Here is a 13,292-nt window from a genome sequence, read left to right as displayed (position 1 = left end):
TTAGTGCTTTTGTGTGTGGTGGTGGTGTTCTTCCCCCCCCAACACACACGCCTTAGTCTATCCCAAGTGATTTTTTAATTATAACTAAGGTATAAAATGCTTTTTAAAGTAATTATTAATTATTATTTTCTTCTTAGTGTCTTTTTTGTGTTTTTCACATAACACTTTGTTCTGTCCCAAGTAATAATTGTGAAACCTTAGTATGTTGTTCTTAATCTTACTATTATTATTTTATTTGTGCCTCTGTTTGTATGTGTGGGGTGGGTCTACACAGACATACTACTAGCTGCTATTGTAGTACAGTGCTATTGTGTGCACAAGCACTAACTGTTTTCAGCAGCATCACACAACACATCTTGTCTCATTCATCATCGTCACACAGTTCCATTCCCTGTTAACTATCCATTATTGTATCTGATGTGATTGTAACTGATCCTTCAGTTGTTGCTACCAGTGTGTTGTTAAAAAGAATGGTAAATCCAGCATGCCTATGTATCCTGGCACTGGGTATGGTTATTGCCCTCCCCCTCTCTAGAACCAGCTACTGGAGCATGCTGAGTAAGAACCATTCAACGTGGGCTGGCTTCTCTGAGAAGATTCCAGCAATCCAGCCTAGCTCAAGGAATGAACATTGCTGCAGAAGGGATGGGAAGGCCAGAAAACTCTGTATTATTCAGAGGCCTGCTTTGATTATTTTCAGGACCCAGGCAACAAAGAAAGAAGATTTTATTTCCTGCACAAGAATGTAGCAGCAAACATAAAAGGACTGTGAGCTCATTGGGGTTTTTTTGTGCACCCTGTTAATTGCTGAAAAAGAGAAATTGTAATTTCTTTATTGCTATGAAGCAATAGCAACTAGATCATTAAGAGTTAATATTGTTACATTCTTTTTTGTTTTGTTTTGTATTTGATTTACTTTGTTTCCATGTTATATATATTGTTTAGAGATTTATTGTTCAGTTATGTTTATATAAAATGTGAATTATTGTTTTTCTTTTTTACTAGCAAGTGTATCAAATGTGAATGTATATTGATTTGTTATGTTGTAAACCGCCCAAAGAGCTTTGGCTATGGGGTGGTATACAAGTGTATTATTATTATTATTATTATTAGTAGTAGTAGTAGTAGTAGTAGTAGAGTATTAAGTGTATTACTGTTACTTACCTGACCATAAATGAGAACTATTTATTTTATTTCAGTATACATTTAAATTTGATACCTCTTGTTGTTTCTTTTCCTTGTCACTGCAACATGGATGGAAACCACACTGTCAGAAATGACTGAACCTGCCTACTTCTCCCATTTAATGTAAGGATATATATGGGTTACATGATCATGAGGCATGCATGTAGTACTGGCAAGAAACCATGTGTTGCCCTGGGGGGAGAGTTGGGGGCAGTGGCAAAGGAGGCAGAGTACTGGCCATCTGAAGTCCTTTTCACTAAGCTCAAATGCATCTTAGCTGGAGCAGGCAGAAGTAGTGAGGATACTTAGCAGCTTAATTGTTGCATGGATTTTAGTGAAACCTTTGTGCAACCAATTTTGTTGGGAACCGACTCATAATACCTAGAGCCCATTCTATGAACTCCCACATATTTTTTAAAAATATTTTTATCAAAAATGTTTCACACACATAATTAAAAAATGAACAAGCACAAAAGCCAAAACAAAATAGAAAATAAAGAGAAAAACAGGAGGCTGCAGAGAGAGAGCAGGGTTGAAGAACCATACATATAAGCAGGAGATAAAATGGACAATCTTAACGAATTTAATTTTCTAATAGGGACACAGAATGAAAATCTTTCCACAGCTTCCAAGTCATTCCAGTTACTAGAACAGGTCTGCAAAAGCCATTATCTGATATAGTCTTATGGCGGGGATCTTCCATGTTCTGGTGAATTTGTGTAATCAATAAAGTTAAACCACGTAACAAAAAAAGTATCATTTACTTTGACCCCGACCTAACCATAGTTTCTGTGTTAATTTCTTCGATAAAACAATATGCCACCACTCGTTCGTGCCATCTATTCAGTGAAATACCATTAAGCTCATTCTACTCCTTTGCAACAATCTCCAGACAGCAATTAACAACATACAGACAAGGTCTGTTGACTTAAGATATCTGTTGGGGTCAATGCACAGTCCAAGTAATGCCAATTCTGGGGTTTTCTCAGTTTTCTGTTTTGTGATGTTCTCTATTTCAATGAAAACCGACTGCCAAAAGGTCATTACCTTCACACATTCCCACCACATATAGATGAACTCTCACATATTGAGCTGGCACCAGTTAGGAAATAGAGAATTCAAAAATCTACTCCAAACAGAAATACTGTGGCAATAAAATTGTGAACGTCTTGCAAGTACATGACATTTGGAGTGAGAACTTTCCATGGAGGGACAGGCTTGACATTTCCAAAGGAATCCTGATCTACGGTTAGATGCACAAGAGATTGATGTTGGGAGGGAGAAGGAAATTAAAAGTTATGTCAGGTTAGGAAAAGCAATATTTTCCTGCCTGTATTAGTAGTGAGTGGATGAACAGAGTGTTCAGGCACGTGCATCCATTCAGACACCATTTATAAAGTTCTGCTTATTTAACCTTTCTTTGTCTCTTCTTTTAAATTCAGGCCTCACATGCAAGGCAAGATTTGCTCTTTCCTCTGTTCACAAGATGTCGATGAAGAAATATATGTCTGTAGGATTAACTGAAAAACAATGTTTCAAGGTAAAGGACTTTTCTTTTCAGGAAGTCATTGACAAAATAATTTCTCTGTTAGACAGTCCCCTGCATGTTATCTTTATTTTACTGCAGTTTGGATTATTCTAATAGTAAACTGCTTTAGGGTAAATTAAGGGCTTTAGGTTTGCCCAGTGTCCATACATAGTTCATCTGGCCAGCTCCAGATACTCTTGAATGAGACGGATTATCTGGATCCATTTCAGTCAGGTTTCAGGCCTGGTTTTGTCACAGAAACAGCCTTGGTCGTCCTGTATGATAACCTCTGTTGGGAGAGAGACAGGGAGATGTGACTCTGTTGATTCTCCTTGATCTCTCAGCAGCTTTCGATACCATCGACCATGGTATCCTGGGAAGAATGGCTGAGTTGGGAGTGGGAGGAACTGTATGGCAGTGGTTCCACTCCTACTTGGCGGGTCGCCTCCAGAAGGTGGTGCTTGGGCAACATTGCTTGGCACCCTGGACACTCCAGTATGGGATTCCACAGGGGTCAGTTCTGTCCCCTATGCTGTTCAACATCTACATGAAACTGTTGGGTGCGGTCATCCGGAGCTTTGGAGTGCATTGCCATCAGTATGCTGATGACATGCAGCTCTATTTCTCCTTTTCATCTTCTTCAGGTGAGGCTGTCAATGTGCTGAACCAGTGTCTGGCTGCGACAATGGACTGGATGAGGGCTAATAAATTGAGGCTCGATCCAGACAAGACTGAGATGCTGCTAGTGGGTGGTTTTTCTGACTAGATGATGGATGTCCAACCTGTCCTGGATGGGGTTGCACTCCCCCTGAAGGAGCAGGTTCGTAGCCTGGGAGTTCTCCTAGAACCATCTCTGTCACTTGAGGCTCAGGTAGCCTTGGTGGCACGGAGTGCCTTCTACCAACTTCGGTTGGTGGCCCAGCTATCCCCCTATCTGGACAGGGATAACCTGGCTTCAGTTGTCCATGCTCTGGTAACCTCCAAGTTAGATTACTGCAATGCACTCTATGTGGGCCTGCCTTTGAAGATGGTTTGGAAGCTGCTTGTGCAAAATGCAGCGGCCAGATCGGTAACAGGAACCAGACGGTTTGAACATATAAAACTGATTCTGGCCTGCTTGCGTTGGCTGCCTGTATGTTTCCAAGCTCAATTCAAAGTGCTGGTTTTAAGCTATAAAGCCTTACATGGCTTGGTACTACAATACCTGATGAAATGCCTCTCCCGACAAGAACCCACCGATATACTACGCTAAACATCAAAGGTCCTCCTCCGGGTGCCTACTTGGAGGGAAGCTTGGAGGGTGGCAATAAGGGAGAGGGCCTTTTCAGTGGTGGCCCCCAAATTATGGAATGATCTCCCTGATGAAGTTTGCCTGGCGCCAACATTATCTTTTCGGCACCAGATCAAGACTTTCCTTTTCTTCCAGGCATTCTAACAGCATGTGTTGAGCTCTGACCTCAGTCTTTTTTAACTTGTTTATTTGTGCTTCATGGTTTTAAACTTGTAAGGTTTTTTAAATTGTATATTTGTTTTAATGTTCAATGTTTTTAATTTTTGTAAACTGCCCAGAGAGCTTTGGCTGTGGAGTGGTATGTAAATATAATAAATAAATAAGTAAATAAAAATCTGTCACATCTTGTATCATTCACTTAGCACATCAATATTCCAGTCAAGTCTAGGGATTTATGGGTAGATAATGTAATACTGAGTAGTGGTATCAAAAAATATATACGTACAGTATCCATACATACTCTAGCATACTCAAGTATGCAAACACAGGAGTCAAAGCACAATTATGTTCTTTATTTGCTATACTTAATCCAGCCCATCAATAAAATTCAAAATTGTTCTGGGGTACTCTCAGTTGGTTAGCAGAAGTTCCTCAATGAGGAGTCTGGTAGTCAAGGCTGTGCAAAATAAATCTTTCCTTCTTTCTTTATTACATTTATTAATCACTTTTCTTCATCAAAATGAACCCAAAGCAACATATAACAAGATTAAAACCAATATAAAATTAACAGAAGTAAAATGTGTTTATTTTTTTAAAAAAACACAATAGATGGATAAGACAGTGGAACAATCTACCCCCTAAAAGAGGCTACAATGTCAAAAGCCTTCCAAAAACTCTCCAAAAATTAGGAGCCAAATGCCTGGGAGAAGAGGAATGTGTTTGCCTGGCAGCTAAAGATATATAATGATGGCTCCAGGCGTACTTCTCTGAGGAGAGCATTCCATAAGTGGGGGGCCATCACTAATCCCCATCCTTGGGGGGCCCAGGATTCTCTTTTGTTTCCTTATCACTTCATTTACTTTGCATTCATTTCATTATTTATTAGCATTTTTTTAAAAAAATCAGAACCAACATTGATTTTCTTCCATCTGCCTTTTGAAAAACATTTTTATGCCACTTGTAATGGCAGAAGCATAACTGATATCTGTAGCTACCTGGAGGCCATCATTTGTTCTTCTCCAAAATGACCTAGATAATCAATTTTTCTGGAACATTCTGGTGTATAAATGGTGACTGCAACAAAAATAATGATGATGGGCCCAGCTAGCAGCTTTGTTCCCCTTCCAACCCCCAATGAAAAACCTGGAATGCAAGTTACTTTTTGAGAAATAAGTTATTGTAAGTATGTAAGTTTTAAAAATAAATTTTAAAAATTTGGTGCATTCTGAGAAAAAGAAAATACTAATTCAGCCACATAATTGCACAGAGTGACTTAGGACAAGTTGATCCTTCTCAGCCTCACCTTGCTACCTGTAAAATGGGAACAACAATAATCCTGAAAAAGTTATTTTTGAAAATGAATGTGGGGGGGGAGATTAGTGGAAAGTGATCTTTTTCAAGGAGGGGGCTTTGGAAGCAGCATAAATGTTGCTACACTGGAGTAGAGAAGCTCCACCAGCAGGATGAGAGGACCCCTGGTATGCTAGTGAATGCTCATCCAGAATAGATGTACTGCTATTGGTAGGGCCCAAAACAGGACATTTCATGGGCAGGACTTAGGGCAACCTTGGATCTCCAGGATCCAAATCCTCCTCATTCCTTGACCATGCCTATGTATTAGACCTGAAACTAAGCCAGCCTGCTAGAACTGACATGGCAGATTTACTTCCCTTTATGATCACTAGAAGGGAACAAAAGAGAAAATGGAAGGAGAGGAGAGAAAGAAGAAAAATCTGTCTGTGCCTCTCAACGTGGCTGAAGGGAGCTGGCGCGGCTTTCAATGTAGCAGAGCAATTGCCATGGGATCTCTTCCCCCCCGCCACCCCATGATAGGAGTGCGGTCCAAGAGGTTTTGTACAATTAATGTGCTGCAGAAATGCTACAAAGTAAAAGTGTTATACAACAAAAATAAAATAAATGGCATTTCTAGGATTTATGGCATTACAAAGAAAGAGAACCCAGGGATGAGTTTTTCTTCTTAAAATGTGTAACTGTGGTGTTCAAGAGCTTCAACAAACCATAAACATATTTTTTGGTTTCTTTAAACACTTTGTGTATACAGCCATGTTTATATCTTTATATTAAGAACAAAGGTAAGGCAATTACTGACACCACAGAAAAATCATTATACAGTATTAAGGACAGTGTTTGTAAGTACTTGTGTAACTTTAAGTACCATGCACCTCCTGCAAAGGTGATGTGGTGGGGATGTGCATACGAGCACAACTCTGCGGGATGCACAATTCTGGTGTAACCATTATGGGAGTCAATATTTTATTTTATTTATTAAATTTCTATCCCACCCTTCCTTCCAGCCACAATTCAGTTTAAAACAACAAAACTATTAAATACTCTTAAAATAATATAGCTGCTTTCCCTCTTTCCATCTGCAATAGAGCCTTTAGGTGCATGCAAATTGCAACAAGAAGGCTATTACTTATAACGGCAGGCCAATTTATACCTTCCATGTTATGGTTTACTTGTCCTTCACCTCTCTGCAGGCCAGATGATGGCAAGCACTGACAGAGAGGGCTCCTTTATGTACTTATACCTTTCCTCTTCTCAAGCTTGAGCACAGATATGCATTAACTTTAGGAATTAGAGAATACACGCCCACACACAATTTTAACCTGTCTGTAGAATTATTGTTCTCCTTGCTATTCAGAAAACAAATTTGTATTCACATATGACTACAAAGAACCAGTTACCAAGTACATTGTTTTGATGTACAATTTAAAGGAAGGAGGGAATTACAACCAATGCACCTGGCTTTAACTTGAGTTCCTGCAATACGAGACGAACCATTGGGTTTAACTTAACACTTAAGCGATTATGTTTTAATTAACAGATAACACCATGCTGGTTCATGGTGGTGCTAGAAATAATAATTAAAAAACCCTCGAGGCCTGCTTCCTGTTCTTCATTCTGTATGGCCTCAGCGAAGAGTGGTGTATTTTTTTTTATTAGCCTCCTACCATTTTCAAAACCCTGCCTCATTGCATTCCATGTTTTGAAAATATGATGCTGGGAATCATTTTAATTAGAGTTCTTCCTGAAGGGCTGTTATTATGAAATGTAAAGAGATGTGTCTCAGATAACCAACAACACCCACCTTCCTTAGCCTACAGCATGTTTGGAGTGGCATCTGTCCAGGAATGAGGCAACCTGAAGCTTTGTCAACAGGTTTCGTCTGAATCATAGAACTTCACATCTCTGAAGGGTATCTACCTTGTTCAGGATCCTTCGAACCAAACCATGCCTACTCGGCTAGAAGAGATTTGGCACATACCAGATCTAAGGCTGCAAAAATGCAAAAGGGAGAATGGACCAAAGTGCTCCATCCTAGATTCTTGAAGGAGGAAATCTTACATATAGTCACAAATTGGCTGGCAGTGATGTGGGAGAAGTTTCCTTGTGGTACAAACCCACAACACTGTAGTAAAGTGTGAAGAAACCATGTGCCTTTTCTCTGATCCTGAGTATATTTATCTTACCGCATATTTAAATACACCTCTGAAACTCCACACTGGAAATTTACAATGCTCTCTCTTTTCCATTGGTTTAAATGGAGCCCAGCTGGATCCTTTCTATAACTGGTCTTCACAGCAATATACCTTGCACAGGCTTTTTTGCTTAAAATTTGCATTTCTAAATTATATGTATAGATGCAGATTGCAAGTATTTACTAACATTTAAATATAAATAAAATACATCTTGCCACAGACTGTGACCAGGCGACTTGTGTGTCTTGTTCTGTCTGCTGTCCAGGTGCTAAATGTTGATAGGCAACTTCAAAGCCCTGCTGCTCTCCCTTCTATGGTTCCTTATCGTCAAACCATCTTGGACTGGACAGCCCTTCAAATAGAAGGATGTACTCAGAAAGGCAGAACACATGTCCCCCCGCCTTGTATTGTTTGTACTGCATCTTCTATTATGCCATAGAAATAACCCACATCTCCCTTCCATCCATGTCTTGCCAATCACGGTGGTCCAAAGAAGTCTCCAAGGATACTTCAGCTTTGTGCTTTACCCGGGCCATTTGGAAAACTGGGCTGCATGTTGCTCAGGGCTAAGATCCAGTGAAGCCAATGCATGCATAATTGCCCTGGGCATACTGTGGTTCCCTTGATTTCCTGTTCCGACCACAGGTGCACATGACATTCTGAGTATCAGGAGTGGCACTTAGTAGAAGGTCAAGGCAGAAGCTTCCCTTCACTATAACCTGGATCCTAGTTCAGATGCTTTCTAATTAAATATGGATCACCGAAGATGGAAACTTCAAACTTCTGCAACATTAGAAACACTGGGAGAGGCAAAAGTGATTTTTTTTCCTGAGAGATACTTTTCTCCCCATTCTCAAGCTCTTCTAAAAGAAAGGTCTCCTGATTTTGCTTTGCAATTAATGATTAAAACAAGCCAACAAATTCAAACCAGACATCAGTTTAAAAATTTGCTGCCCAGTTTATTACACTAATCTTTAGATTAGGTTCTATTTTCTTTTCCTCTCAGTAAAATCTGGTCTAGAGTATGTTTCCAATAACCAAAGCAAGCTGTTGCTAGACCAACTGTTCTGCAGAGCTGTAGACTTCATCCCCAGTTATGGTAATAATTCTTACAGCAATCGTTATGATACTTCCAGATGTCAGTACATGCATTATGCTTTCCAAGTACAACTCAAAACCTGCATGTATCCCAAAACCACATGGAAGGGGAATATTAGATCTGGGGGTGGACAGTGTCTGTGTAATTTCCTCTGGCTTCTACAATCCCTTGTAACAACTGCAAACAGGTGTGAAGTATTAGCTGAAGCTAAAAGCAGCATATTGGAAGCAGCAAGCCTTCAGAATAGGCAAGTCTAAACACAAAACTCAAAGCTGAGCTCAAAGACCATGCTAAACGGGGTCTATCTGAGGCTAGCTGGATGAATCACTGTAAGTGGCAGTGTGGGGTAGTGTAGTGAATAAAGAGACTTGGGAGACCTTAGCTCAAATCTTAGCTCAGCTATAAAGCTCTCTGTGTGACTTTTGGGCATTTGCTATCTCTTACTTAACCTAATTTACATGGGGAGGGGCATTGGCATGATAAAATGAATGGCATTCATGTATGAAGACTACAGATGTGATTAATTTTTTAATAATAATAATTCAGAAGCGGGGATTTCAGCTTCTCTCCCTGAAGTACCCTCTACTATTGCTCCAGTCAAAAAGTGCAAACTCTTGCAAAGACAAGTTCGAAGACCTAAGATATGATCAACTGAGCCACAGTTGATTTCAATTAACTTGCTAAAGAGCTAAGATATTGCAATGACGTGTAAATCAGAGGTTTTAAAGAGGAAAAATCTCAGGGAAGTACCTAGAAACTTCAGTATGAGGAATTTTCAGAAAAACAATCAAGAATCTTCTATAAGAAGACTTTAAATACTAATATGGTGGCATGTACCTCCTTCATCAGAGAGCCATAGCTCAGTGGTAGACCATCTGCCTTGTCCCAGGTTCAATCCCCAACATCTCCAGGTAGGGATGGGAGAGACTCTGGCCTGAAATCATGGAGAACCGCTGCCAATCAGTATAGACAATACTGAGCTAGGTGGACCAATGTTCTGACTCAGTATAAGACAGCTTCCTATGTTCCTTGATATATCATTAGCAGCACTAGTAAATTCTAGAGTGAGTGTGTGTGTGTATGTGTGTGATTGATGATATCTATACACTTTCTGGATTGAAACCTGCATGTTAAAGAGTTCACATGTTACATTTATGCATAAATGCATAAATATAGATTCTGGATGGAGTCACTGGATCTTTTGTTGACCTACCCAGAAATACTACAGTCTTGGGGTAGAGTAATGTCTTATGTGCACCGCAGCTTCAAATGTTATTGTGGACCATGGATTCACACACAAATCAGATGAGTTTTGATAAAAAGTTTCTCCAAAAAAGACATTAGTGGATTATTTTTCTTCTTACAGCTATAAAATTCTAGCTGGCTCCTACTGGGAGGAAAGGTGGGATAGAAATTAATTAATTAATTAAAAAAATAAATAAGTACAGAAGCAAAAGAGTTGCTACAATTAAAAAGTAATTTGAAAGCATTTAAGACTGCTTTATTATGCATGAATGCTGCATTCCTACATATAGTTGGAAAATGGAAATGGGCTGCCTTCAAGTCGATCCCAACTTGTGGGCACCCTATGAATAGGGTGTTCATGGTAAGGGGTGTTCAGAGGGGGTTTACCATTGCCTCCCTCTGAGGCTAGTCCTTCCCAGCTGGCTAGGGCCTGCTCAGCTTGCCACAGCTGCACAAGACAGCCCCTTCCTTGTCTGCAACTGCCAGCTGGGGTGTCAACTGGGGTCCTTGGGACTATGCAGCTTGCCCACGGCTACACAGGTGGCAGGGCACATAACCCCCGAGCCTCTCACTGTGGGGGTGATCTTTAGCTGGCCCTTGACACCCAGGAGACATGTGTGGGGATTTGAACTCACAGACCCTGGACTTTTAAGTCCCAGTGGCTTCAATGAAAAAGACCTATAATGCCTCCAAAAAATAAAAGCTTGTTTATTTGAATGATTTTCTGGCAATATGGCTCCTTTTTATCTTGTTATTCATATCAAGATTTCTATCCCACCTAGGGTTGTCAGGTTCTTGGCCTGAGACTGATCCTGTATCTTTAGGAGAAGAGAAAGTCAGCCAAGTGCAGGTGTTCTTGCAACTCTGTAATGCTTTATGTCTACGTGACACTGTAATAATGATTTTCATAGTACATAATAATTTTCTTTGTTTTACTTTTTAAATAACTTTTTAAATGTTTTACTACTTGTGTGTTTGCCACCTTGGGCTCCTTTGGGAGGAAGGACGGGATATACATTTAATAAATAAGAAATATGTGGATGGTTTCTTCTGTTTTTATTATTTTTGCCTGCTCCTCATAAACTGGCCAAACCAAAGAGATGCTGCAAGATTCCTTACAGTTCAGCAGCTTGTAGATCAATTTGTAACAAAAATTTTGAAAAGTGATTTTAGTTTGTCATTATTGTCTGAATAAAATGTACTTTTAATATACCAAACACAATCATTTTAAGGGCAAACCAAGTTATGCATAATACATTTATTTTCCTAAAGTCACCAAATCACTTTCAATCTAAAAAGGGAGCTTAAAAAAAAGAGTTCCGTATTTTTCAATGTTTCCATTTTCCCCCCATAGATTCAAAAATTTCCAGAAATGTTACATCTCTTCCTATACCTGTTAGGAATGGCCCAAAATGTTGCATTGCGCCTAACACAGTGACAGCACATCCAGTGGAAGGCAGGCAATGGTGAGGAAAAGATGCTTCTGTAGAAATCACCATACCAGTTCCCCTACCTGTGTGAGAGGAAGAACTGTGCCACTAATTTGCATTCTGATTCGGGTCACACAGCAGGCTAGGGTTCTCTTAATATTTTCTATTATTTTATCATGAAGTGTGCTAGCCAACTCAAAATAACCTTAACAGAATTAAAGATTTTGATGTGGCTAGTTATCATGTACTACAAAATTTATTTTTCTCTAACTAGAGAATATCCTATCTTGCTTCATGCTGGCCATATATCTACTGAACAGGATACATAATGTGAATGATTTGAAACAGCCACTAAAAATATTTTGCCTCTGACACGCTGCAATGGTATTTACAAAGAAACCACCCAAAGGAAAATGCAGGTGTGGATTCTAAATAAATAAGCCAGCTAGCAAGATCCTTATTTAGCATGCATCTTATTTTATATTAGGAGGAGATGCTTCCCTTGCTTTTTTGTATATTACACAGGAGGGGGAAGATGCCAACTAAATACAGAATATAAGTGACTCCCTTCCAGTTACCATGGGGGGTCTTAGACCCCTTACCTTTTTGAGAGCAGGGTCCCCATGTCTCCAGCATCTCATAAGCTAATCAGCACAACAGAGAAGTGTGTTAGCCACTGAGAAGAGTCTTCTAACATGCATCCTCATCCTTTCCTGCGGATTGGAATCAGAGTAAAAGGAGGGGAGTCAGCCACAGAGAAGACTTTTCTCAGTAGCTAACACTTTCCCTTTTCATGTTTTTTGGCTCCAAGGGATGTCTGTTGTTGTGGGAGAAGGCATTAACAAGGATCTCATTCTCAACCCCACAGCAAAAAAAGGGGGGGATGGCTATGGCTCTCATGAAGGGACCCTGCACTTCTTAATTTGCCATTACACTACTACCATAGCCTGAATTCTCTGAACTTTTCATGTTAAAATAACAGTAGTATTGGTCAAGGAGAATTATTCAGTTGTTGTTGTTATATGCCTTCAAGACGATTATGACTTATGGTGACCCTATGAATCTGTTTGGATATATTCATAGGGTTTTCATGGTAAGAGGTATTCAGAGGTGGTTTACCATTGCCTTCCTCTAAGCCTATGGCACCCGATATTCCCAGGCGGTCTCCCATCCAAGTACTAACCAGTCATGACCCTGCTTAGCTTCCGAGATCAGACAATATCAGGTGGGTTCAGGGTAGTATGGCTGTAGGCAATTATTACGTTAGGAAGATGTTATTCATTTACACCCATACATATCAAGGGCTATACGATGAACTCAATGCTGTCATTCTGCTTGTGCAACAGACTTCCACTTGCATGATGGAATCTCCCTCTCCTACCTTGCCCCTGCAGCCCCCTTCTCCCCACACACCCTCAGCATCTGCTCCAGAGGGTTAGGGGGCCTTCCGGAGCAGATTTAGAGGGTGTATGGGGAGAGAAGAGGAAAGGGAAGTCCTGCTCTACCTGTGGGCAGAACTCTGTGACAGGAGCATTGGAGACAAGTCTAAGAACAGCTCTGCTTGCTCAGACCATGTAGATGCATCTAGAAAATCCACAGCATATCTGAATCCTCTGAACGAAAGAAACATGCTGTTTGCATATGTTTGTCTTCTCCCTTTGGTGGGGGGATCAAAATTATGCAAGTTTCATACACACACTGACACACACCCTACCTGACCATTGTGCTTGTATATACGTATTGAACCAAACAATACGTGGGGTCCCATTGCATAGTCTGCAAATTCCCATTATATTTATTCATTCATTAATTTTATAGATTTCTCTCTCGCTTTTCAGGATATATACATTCA

The 13,292-nt window shown here is 40.0% G+C and overlaps 1 pseudogene; it reads right to left on the bottom strand.

Moving 5' to 3' along the window:
- Nucleotides 1–12,574: 12,574 nt before the first annotated feature.
- On the bottom strand, nucleotides 12,575–12,693 carry LOC133382551 (5S ribosomal RNA; annotated as a pseudogene).
- Nucleotides 12,694–13,292: the final 599 nt, after the last annotated feature.

Source organism: Rhineura floridana, chromosome 3 (genome assembly GCF_030035675.1).
Source record: "Rhineura floridana isolate rRhiFlo1 chromosome 3, rRhiFlo1.hap2, whole genome shotgun sequence".
Classification (NCBI taxonomy): domain Eukaryota; kingdom Metazoa; phylum Chordata; class Lepidosauria; order Squamata; family Rhineuridae; genus Rhineura; species Rhineura floridana.
This window is presented reverse-complemented; position numbering and strand designations above follow the sequence as displayed.